The sequence below is a fragment of the Thamnophis elegans genome, chromosome 1, assembly GCF_009769535.1.
Source record: "Thamnophis elegans isolate rThaEle1 chromosome 1, rThaEle1.pri, whole genome shotgun sequence".
Classification (NCBI taxonomy): Eukaryota; Metazoa; Chordata; class Lepidosauria; order Squamata; family Colubridae; genus Thamnophis; species Thamnophis elegans.
The window spans coordinates 140675818-140683099 of NC_045541.1; the positions used below are offsets into that span (position 1 = coordinate 140675818).

General features: G+C 41.5%; 1 protein-coding gene across 1 annotated transcript in view; it reads right to left on the minus strand.

Annotated features, from left to right (window-relative positions):
• The window catches only part of TC2N (tandem C2 domains, nuclear), a 51290-nt gene extending 44380 nt beyond the window's left edge, over positions 1–6910 (minus strand). The window contains 1 exon segment of the mRNA XM_032237601.1: positions 6157–6910. The gene's annotated coding sequence lies outside the window, so the exon portion shown is untranslated.
• Between the last annotated feature and the right edge of the window lie 372 nt (positions 6911–7282).

Below are 7282 nucleotides of genomic sequence, written 5' to 3' on the forward strand. Positions count from 1 at the left end.
AAAATCAGATACAATTCAACAGACGGAAAAAAGACTATATATTTTTTTATTTTATGACAGCCTTTTTAGTTAAACTATAATTGTATGGCATTCAAAATATTTCCAATTCATAAGATTTTAGATTTTAACTACTTTTAAGTCATGTTTCAACTGCAAATCAGTTTTGATCATTTTGGAAGTATTTCAAGTTCATAACTTACATTAGGGTTGCATTATTTCAAACTTAAGACACTTCCAAAATCATAAAATAAACCATTTCATTTATACAACACCATGAAATGCAACAGTTTTGCATTCAAATTAAGCATTTAAAACTCCAAACAATTTGAATTTGAAATGTTTTACATATTCTCACATGTGAAATTAATAATGTTAGATATCACTAGTGTGAATTTGTATTTATCTTTATATATTTCATATCATTTTTGTTTATTTATCTTTAAAGATATATGCTGCCAACAATAGTGTGCACAAATTTCTTTGATTCTAAGCAGATAGCCTTGTATGGGAAGCCACCAAAAAAAATCTCAGAACTAGACCTGAAAGTAAAAATAAACCCTGGAAGAATACAAAGAAGTCTTGTTGCAAAGAAAACATATATCTCTGTTCACGTAGGCACCAGGAGTCAAACGTGATTCAACGGAAACTTCCCTATTGCAAAAATTTAAAGTGAATGGGTAATTTTCATAACTTAAAAGAGTCACTAGTTAATTCTTCTCCACTATCTAGAGACACATAATACATACAGTAGTTGCAATGCTAGTCAAATTAACTGTAAGCAGTCTTCAGCTTACAACTATAATTGAGCCTAAAATATCTGTTGCTAACCAAGCAACATTTGTTAAGTGAGTTTTGCCTCTTTTTATGATCTTTCTTGCCACAGTTGTTAAGTGAATCACTGAAGTTGTTAAGTTAGTAACACAGTTGTTATAGATTTCCCTATTGACTTTACTTGTCAGGAGTTCACGAAAGTTATCACATGACCCCAAACACTGCAGCTGTCATAAATATGAGTCGCTTGCCAAGCATTTGAAATTTGATCACATGACCATGGCGATGCTGCAGTGGTGGTAAGTGTGAAAAACGGTCATGTCACTTTTTTCAATGCTGTTGCAATGTTGCAACTTTGAATGGTCACTAAATGAACTGTTGTAAGTCGAGGACTATCTGTACATTGTACATCCTTTCCTGACTAAGATGAATGTTAAGAGAAATTGGTTCTGCCACTGGCAGAAAGAATCTGTTTATGACAGCGATTGGCTAAGAATTCTAACATTATAAACCAACCATCAACCCAGAAGCAGTTTTGCAACTTTAAAATTTTTAAAGCAGCACAGGTTAAGGATGAAGGGAATAGGGTCAAATGATGACCCTATTGTGTGGGTAAGGAGTATAAGGCAGATGATAAGAATCACCCTTTAAACTGTTAATAATTCATACTTTGAAGGCAGAGAAGAACTGGTCTCACCCTGTGAGAATAGGAAGAACGTGATCATATTTTTCTTATAGTATGGGGCATAAACATAATCAAAATTTTAAAAGTAGCAAACACATTGTCTACAGCCATAAGCTCAGTTGAAAAATAGTTTCTTAATAAATTCAATTCGGAGAAAATGCAAATAGCATACTGGAACAAAACCAATAGCAGACAATATGGCAGAAATGAGACAATGTACTGTGGAATCTAAATAGAATTAAACACATTCAGTGGGACATATTTTATTTATTTACTCTACTTTCGGCCATAAGGTATGTTTTTAAGACTGTAAATTATTTGCACGCATTGGAGTTTACTTCCATTAAATACACATTTCTAATAAGCAAAAGTCAGCCTGAGTTTTAACAGCTTGTTTCATTGAACAGTAAAGAATTCAAATAACCTCTGTCTGGATTTCAAGTTGGAATTGCAAAAAAGCAAACTTAATTAAACTGATAGCTTCACTCATCCCTATTTACAGATTTAACCATTGAAAATTCAAAATGAAAAAAATAAATAAGGAGCTGTGGAAAGGGAAGGGCAAAATATTATTTATTTATTTGTTTATTTATTTATTTATTTATTTATTTATTTATTTATTTATGTACAATATATGGAAATCACAAATATCCAATAGAATTAATGCATCAATTAAAATATAAAACAAAATAGTTCATATGAGAATCATATTGCAAAGAAGCCACCCACTTCTGCCTATTTATGCAACAGTGGTAACTGAATCAATGCTATTATTGTGGTCCCTTCAAATACACCTATGGTTTAGTGGCTGATTCTACCTTAAAAAGTAAACTGAATGACAACTCGAGGACCTCTTCTCCTAGGATACCTAGGATTTAACTAGGAAAAATGCACCCAAATGAGAATTTGCCAAGACTTCCTTTGAAAGTAAGTTTTAGAAACTAATTGTATCATACTTGTTTATTTTTAGACAGCTATGTGACATGGCTAGATACTCTAAGCACACCCAGCCAGCTGGGTGATCAAAGTTATGCATCAGAACAGAATGTCCTGATAGTACAAATCTTTAGCAATGGAATTTAGATAAAAAGTGTTATGGGCAGGTAAGGAAAAAACTTCAAAGCAAGTGGGTTTGAGGTTGTTTTTTATTTTATTTATTTTTAGTAGTTAAAGGGTAATCCAATGTGTAGCCATTTAAGGAGAAAGATGTGCATTTAAAAAAACGCACATACAGGGTCTATAATTTCTTGCTATAACACATAGCAAAGAAGAAATACCATTTTGACTTTTAACTGCAATGAACTTCAGAAACTATTAAAGAAGCATAAGTTAGCAATCAACTGAATTCATATCTCTAATTCAAGAGTTACAACTATACATATCTGTAGTCACATTAAAAGTAAATGTAATAAAGTAATTGTAAAACAATTTGCAGGCACAAGCTATCCATATTTATCCATTCTGAATAAATATCAGTAATGGGATAAAGGCAATAAGAACTAATATTCTCTTATGGATAAAAAGCCTTGAGCCAAAGAATACATCAATAGAGTAAAGTTGACAAATGCGGTGTAAAAAATAGGGAGTGTTTATGACTCATACTATCCTTTCAATAAGTTTCACTGACTAGGACAGGATATGAACACTGATCTGCCAGGGCTGCATGACTCTTTTTCTTTAAAATCCATTACACATGAAAAATTCAGCTTTACAGAAAAACAATCCACTTAGAGGACTGACCACTGATTTAAACATTTCATTTATTGATACCATGTTACTCTGAAAACAAGACTTGGTCTTATGTGGGGTTATTTTTGGGGAAAGATGCTGTCAGGATTATGGAGAGGCACTGACCCCCCCCCCCGCCCCAGTCCACCAGGTGGCCCATCCCCCAGTGCACACACCAGAGATGGCAAGCATGCAGGGGCCAACAGTGTCTGCCAGCAGCCGCAGTCCACCAGCCACTTGGCCGGTGCACTTTGGGAATGCGCAGCCCGTGCAGTGCAGATGAGTCTGAGTTTTGCGACTGCTGGGTCATCCCTCTAAGCAGCAGGCGGGAGGCACAGGAGGAGGCACATGATCTGGCCCACCGGATGCATGGCGCAACCTCCTGCCCACTCTATCATACCATTTGCCTTTGCTTGCTGTAGGGTTGGGATAGGTGGCCATGCAGCACATCTGGGGGCTGGATTGCGTCCCTCTCCACCACACCTCTGCCTTTGCCTGCTGCTTTGAGGCCACCCCAGAAGTCGCAACACTCAGACTCACCTGCACTGCACAGGCTGGGCAGCCCCAGAGTATGCTGGCCAAGGAAACTCTCAGCTCCCATGTGTTTTAATGCCTCCTGTGCTGGCTATGCAGCCCCCCCTCACCCCCGAAGACTGACGATCTGGGTAGGGCTTATATTACAAGCATCCTGAAAAAAATATGCTTGGGCTTGTTTTCTGGTTAGGTCTTATTTTGGGGGAAACACAATAGATCTGGATTTACACAAAAATGTGTACACTTTTGCCAAACGAAAATATATTTTTGATGATCCTGAAGACAGCTCTTATCTATATGATAAACTACATTCCCACTCACTGCTATATAGGTTTATTCAAATGATGTTAAGTAACAAACTTGGTTTATTTGTGTTTTGTGAATGTCATTTTGACAGTTTATACAGAATTGTTCATGGTCTACCAAATTGCGTACATACAGCCGTTAGAAGGGAAAGATACCTTTTAAAATTAATTATGATGTATCTTAAATCTTTTTAAAATTCTCCTCTTATCAGCACATTTTAAGATTGAAAAGGTTTAATTACAACCAAACAGCAGAGTAGCCACATCCGAACGGGAAAACAGAGGTGGCGTAGTGGTTAAATGCAGCACTGCAGGCTACTTCAGCTGACTGCAGTTCTGCAGTTCGGCTGTTCAAATCTCACCAGCTCAAGGTTGACTCAGCCTTCCATCCTTCCGAGGTGGGTAAAATGAGGACCCGGATTGTTGCGGGCAATATGCTGACTGTGTGAACCGCTTAGAGAGGGCTGAAAGCCCTATGAAGTGGTATATAAGTCTAACTGCTATTGCTATTGCTATAACTCTGGAGGACCAGTTAATGGCAACGATAAACAACCCAAGTTTTGTGCTGCCACCTAGCTAAGGTCTGGATTTTGGTTACCCTATAACCGTGATGGCGAACCTATGGCGCCCATGCCATACATGGCACATAGCGCCCTCTCTGTGGGCACACCAGCCATCGCCCCAGCCCAGCTCCACCACACATCTGTTCATGCCTCCTGCCACCCAGCTAGTCTTCAGGTCTCTGCCATGCATGCATGGGGGGGGCAGGGCCTTTCCCAAACTCCGCAATCCCCCCCCCAGAATGCACAACCTTTCTCCTCCATTTCTTCCGCCCATTCCTTCCCCGATCTCTGCAGATTTCCCTTTCCTAAGGGTGCCTCTCCGTGGCAAGAATGCAGGAGAAAACTAGGGCGCACTGGGGGGGGGGGAGAAACTGTGGAGATCACAGAAGCCAAAACACAGCACGGGGGCACTGTGGGAGGCCCCCTTGCGCCCCATTTTGGGCTTGGGAAGCCTCCTGTACCAACTTGGAAGCTAAAACGGGGGGCAGGGGGATGGGGCATATGCGCAGGGTGGCACCCACATTGCATTTTTGGAGTTGGGTCACGTGCATGTGCAATTTGCACACGAACGTTTTGGGCACTCGGCACCAAAATAGTTAACCATCACTACCCTATAACAGCTCATTCTGAAATGTAAGATAGATATGGCATTTGGGTATCAAGCCTATATGATATCTGCTGCTCAAAAATAATTAGCCTGTCTTATGACACAGACTGTGGGAAAATCTATAATTAAATGTTTTAATTGATTAGGTTGCAAATTGTAAAAGATTATAATCTAAGACCTCTTGCCCAATTAAAATAAATGAAGATGTTAACTCAGGACTCAACACTGTTGGTAAAATTCAATCACGGTTATTCATTTGTAGGCGGCAAGGTTAGCATTTAAAGTGGTCGGGCACAGTAATACAAGAAAATTAAATAGCTACTAGTTTTACTGTAGCAAAGATGGGATTTGTTAAGATCCCATTGCTTTTAAAATATTAGCCAAAGGTTTTGAACAAAGAAGTGTAGAATACAAACATGTTTAGGAGAAAATAATATATTCTGGAAACGTTATTCAAACAGGCTGCGTTGCCCACCCCCCACTAAAAGTGTTGTTGGCCAGTGTGAGGCTCTATGTGATACCAACACAGCCCCAAGTTGATAGCCCCAAAACAAACAAAAACGAACAGAGGAGGTACAACACTAAAGTAATTAATTTAAGAGAAGCGTTAAGGTTATCAGCAAGAAATGAACTTGCTTCTCAAACGCTTCCAAAGCAAAAAAAGACACATTTCCCCCTCCAGATCGAGAAAATAGCGTCCTGGGGGTTAGACTAGATGACCTCTAAGGACCCTTCCAACTCTGTTACTGTTTTTACCCCTTTTCTTCCGGCACCTTTTCCCGAATTGCGCCCTAATCTCTTGAATCAATCAGATGCAACACTCCCTACTAATATCAGGCCAGGCGAAGACTGCCGCGCCGGCTTCTTTCCTGTTTCAAACGCACTAAGAAACGGGTATTATTATCTGACCCGGCTGACCCAAATCCCGATTCCCTTCCAGCAACCTTCCTTCAGAAAACTCACCCAAGAAGCTACCGGCTACTCGGGACAGCCGGCCAACAATAAACTCCGCCGGTCGCTTCTCTTCATCGTCCGTCTCTTCGCTCCCTTCTCCAGTGCAGTCCTGCCCGGGGGCAAACCGACAGCCGGGGAGAGGGCGCGCGCGTCAGCCCTCGGGCCACAAATGCCTGCGTCCTCCCCGGGAGCGCGCACAAGCCTCGGCCGCAGCCTCCGCTTTCGGGGCAGACGCCGAAAGCGACGCCGGAGCCCAGGTGGCCGAGGAGGGGAGGAGGAGGAGGAGGAAGGCTTCCGTGCCCGCAGGAGAAAACTTTTCTTTCGGGGTGTGCAGAGTAAAGAATGTGCTCTTCTTCCGCCAACGTGTAATTTCTCTTTCCCCCCACTTTCTTCCCTCCTCCGGGAGTAAAGAATTAATCGCCCCCCACCTTCGGGACACTTCGTGCTGCCCTTTTCAACGGCGGGGAGCTTGCCTCCTCCAAAGGTGCTTTGGCAAAGCAAACCGTCTTGCTCAGGTTTTGTGCTTGGTTTTCCTGTGAGTCGCCGTCGTTTGCGCCCGGGAGATTTTCCCCGTTGTCGTTTGCCAGATTTTAGCCGGCAAAGTGGCGCCTTTTATGACTTTTCCCGGATTGACAGACCTTTTTCCTCGCCCGGGTCATTTGGGCTCCGGCCTCGACCTCCTTGGTCTGGATTCTCCGGAGTCTCTCACCCGCTCCAAGCCACATTTGCTCCTCATCTAAGTAACAGAACAGGTTTTCAGGCTTTTGAGTGTGGTGTGCTCCCCCCCCCTTTTCCTTCTTGGTAAATTATTATTGCTCTTTCGCAAAAACGCGTCTGGTTCCCTCCCCTGAAGGTTGCCGGCAGGTGTAACTACCCTTCCGCTCCCGAATTGATTCCTGAGGCAGAAAGCTTTTAACTTCCTTAAGTGCTTGGGACTTTTTCTTCTCTTTAAACTCTTTGCATAGGCCTTAAAGGTCTCAAGTTTTGATCTGCAAATATTGGAATTCCCTCGTTTACAGGATTTAGGTGAGGCAGCAAATCGTGATCAGTTAGTGATTATCTAAATCGGGAACAAAGAGACCAAAGTTGCCACCTTGTGATTTGCAGAACAAATATAATGGCTCTGTTCAGTGGC